The following is a 3,742-nucleotide window of genomic DNA, read 5'->3' as shown; positions in this document are numbered from 1 at the left end:
GTTTATGTATTTGGGCATTATCATTATGGACTTGAAGATTCCCATTCTCTCATCGGTTTAACATTTATTTTAGTATTTAATCATTTTGATGTTCAAATTATCCCAAATTTGGCCAGGGGATATCTGAAAGCTGTATTTTGTTTAAGTTCCTCCTATCCTGTACTGTTTTCTGTGTACATCCACAAGCTTGCTATATGGCAAGCAAAAGGGGAACTTTGTTGGATTTTTGTTCCTCTTATAGGTAATTATTACTATGACATCTTCTTTTTAGTAAAAATGAAGGCAGAGTGTACATGTGGTGTGTGTTCTTCTTGATTTTAAGATTATGGGAGGGCTGCTACTTCTCACAACAGCGGGTCCAGGCCCAACCAACAGAAGATGGGGGCTCCGGCAACCAGGTGCTGCGTGGAGTGGCTGTTGGGCCTCTATTTCCTCACCCACATCCCCACCACCCTGTTCATGGGCCTGCAGGCGGTGCTGCCGCGCGAGCTCTACCCGGTCGAGAAACCTGCTGGAGTGGTATGCTAAGGAGTTCAAAGACCCGCTGCTACAGGAGCCCCCAGCCTGGTTTAAGTCGTTTCTCTTCTGTGAGCTTGTGTTTCAGCTGCCTTTCTTTCCCATTGCAACATATGCCTTTCTCAAAGGAAGCTGCAAGTGGATTCGAGCCCCTGCAATCATCTACTCAGTTCACACCATGACAACTTTAATTCCAGTACTCTCCACATTTTTGTTTGAGGATTTCTCCAAAGCCAGTGGTTTTAAAGGACAAGGACCTGAGACTCTGCATGAACGGTTAACCCTTGTATCTGTCTATGCCCCCTACTTATTCATCCCATTTGTTCTTTTAATTTTCATGTTCCGGAGTCCTTACTACAAGGATGAGGAGAAAAGAAAAAAAAAAAAAATGACGGAAACCACCACTTGCCCAGGGTAGACATGCCTACAGGACAGTTGCTTATTGGATATAAGGAACACTGCTCAGAATCCACGTCTTCAGCAGCATTTGAAACACTGGCAACAACACACAAGAGCAAGATGGTATCAGGAACCATGTCAAACCCTCTTTTTTTTTTTTTTAAATTTAAAGACAACCTCACTCTGTTGCCCAGGCTGGAGTGAGGGGCAGCGGCATGATCTCAGCTCACTGCAGCCTCTGCCTCCTGGGCTCAAGTGATCCTCGTTAGCCTCCCTAGTAGCTGGAACTATGGGTGTGCACCACCATGCATGGCTTTTGGCTTTTTTTTTTTTTTTTTTTTTTTTTTGTGGAGACGGGGTTTTGCCGTGTTGCCCAGGTTGGTCTTGGACACCTAGGCTCAAGTGATCTGCCCACCTCAGTCTCCCTAAGTGCTGGAATTACAGACGTGACCACCTCAGTTTCCCTAAGTACTGGGATTACAGATGTGACCACCTCAGTCCCCTTAAGTGCTGAGATTATAAATGTGAGCCACTGGGCCCGGCCCAAACTTTCACCTTCTGAGGGAACTGGAATGAACAGACTGATTGGCTTAGAGTGGGGGAAAGGGATGTGGGCTGGGTAATAGGGAAGTGGTACTAAATACCTGACTATATGCCTAAGTTCCGCTGCAAGATTATTAAACCAGGACCAGACCAGAAACTGCTAAAGAACATGGCCTGCTTGACATTTTCATGAGTCACCTGACCCACAGGATATATGCTGCTTATGACTAAACCCTCCACTCCTGATTACCTAGAGTATATCACCTATCAGCAACATGAACAGGGCAATGTTTGGGGCCATTTTAAAATGTGAAATTTTGCCTCTGTAGTATTAATTCAAAACTATGTCATGTTTTCTTGTCCGCACCTCTAACCCAAGGTAAAAAGAGAAAATACTATGCCAAGGAAGTTTGGTTTTCTTAACGTTTAGCCCTATAATGACTTTCAGTCAGAAATTGGTTAGACTGGAAGATGTTTTTGTTTCTGTTGTAAACAGATCATCCTAGGAGGGTTTTTTGTTTTGTTTTGTTTTTGAGACAGTCTTGCTCTGGGCATCTGGCATGATCTTGGCTCACTGCAACCTCTGCCTCCTGGGTTCAAGTGATTCTCCTGCCTCAGCCTCCTGAGTCGCTGGGGACTACAGGCGCATGCCACTATGACCAGCTAGTTTTTGTATTTTTAGTAGAGATGGGGTTTTACCATGTTGGACAGGATGGTCTCGATGTCTTGACCTCATGATCCACCCACCACAGCCTCCCAAAGTGTTGAGATTACAGGCTTGAGCCACTGCGCCCAGATGTCTTTAAGTTACTTTATTTCTAAATCTTGGTCTTCCATGTTTCTAGAGGCCACCTGACACAAGTCCCTTTATCTGAAGTCTAGCATCTTAAGCCTGATCTGGAAGTGTGCTCCCTTAGTGGATAACTTCATCCTTCTAATATAGTTCAGTCATTCCCATCTTGTTCTCAGAAGGGAAGGTGGCCGCAGCCAGGCATAACATAGCCACTGTGTGTATATAGGGTCTCTTCACGTTGATGCTTCGTATTCCATCAGCTTTCCCTAAGTCTGTGCTCAAGTCCAACCTTCAAATGATGTTAGACAGCAGGTCCCAGTCAGTTCCCTCAATTTTCACCCACTTTGCTCATAAGCCATATTGGTTTGATTAGTGGTATTGTCTTGACTCGCATGTCTGATCCAAATAAATGTAGCTGCTGGGGGAAAAAAAAAAAAAAAAGATTATGGGAGGGCTTAAGGAAGATTCCAAATCAAGTAGCTACCATTTTTTACAAATTTGTATGTCCAACATTTGAAATATTTCCAGTATTCATTTATTTTCTTACTATAAATGAATATATTTTCTTACTATATATTTCAATAACATTGTTAACTAAAAATGATATCAGATGTCTTCATCTCATTTCTTTCACAACCTCAAAAAAAAAAAAAAAAAAAAAGATGATGTAGGTCAGACATGGTGGCTCACATCTGTATTCCCAGCACTTTGTAAGGCTGATGTGGGAAGCTTGCTTAAGACCAGGAATTCAAGGCTGCAGTGTGCCAAGATTATGCCATCACACTCCAGCCTGGGTGACAGAACAAGGCTCTATCTCTTAAAAAAAAAAAAATAAATAAAAGGATAAAAACAATGTAAATATTTATATTTCTTCATTATAAAATATTTTGTAGGCTTTTGGTATATAATCATAATTAGGTCAGGGAGATACACTATCCAGTAAGCAGTTATTTGAACTCAGGAGTTTAATTTTGATAGCGGTTTTTGTTGTTGTTGTATATTTGTTTTTAACTTCCTGATTTAATCTCTTTCCTATACATAGCTCTATTCAGAGAGTCTGTTTCGTGTGTCAATTTTAGTAAACTATTTTTTCTAAGATTTTGTCTTTTAATAAAAATGTTCAAATACATATTCAAAAGTTTTTTTAGTCATTCCTGATTATCTTTGTAATATCATTAGGATCCATAGTGCTATATCCCTTCTAATGTCTGTAGTTAGTGACTTTTCCTTTTTTCTTCTATTGATACATAATAGTTATGGGATCCATGTAAGTGTCACATGCACAGAATATATAATGGTCAAGTCAGAGGATTTCAGATATACAACACCATTATTTTTATGTGTTAGTATCATTTCAAGTCTGTCTTCCAGTTACTTTGAAATGTACAAAATATTGTTGCTAACTAATTATTTCTTCTGTATCACTGTGTGTGTGTGTAACTACTAAACTACCTCTCTTTATGTCCCCTCCCACCCACCCTTCCTAGTTTC

General features: G+C 40.7%; 1 pseudogene; it reads left to right on the top strand.

Moving 5' to 3' along the window:
* Positions 1 to 358: 358 nt before the first annotated feature.
* On the top strand, positions 359 to 1,069 carry LOC116559554 (annotated as a pseudogene).
* The last annotated feature ends 2,673 nt before the right edge of the window (positions 1,070 to 3,742 follow it).

This window comes from Sapajus apella, unplaced genomic scaffold, assembly GCF_009761245.1.
Source record: "Sapajus apella isolate SASKATOON/1434 unplaced genomic scaffold, GSC_monkey_1.0 scaffold23, whole genome shotgun sequence".
NCBI classification, from domain to species: Eukaryota; Metazoa; Chordata; class Mammalia; order Primates; family Cebidae; genus Sapajus; species Sapajus apella.
The sequence above is the reverse complement of the archived record's forward strand: the minus strand, read 5'-3'. Positions and strand labels throughout refer to the sequence as shown.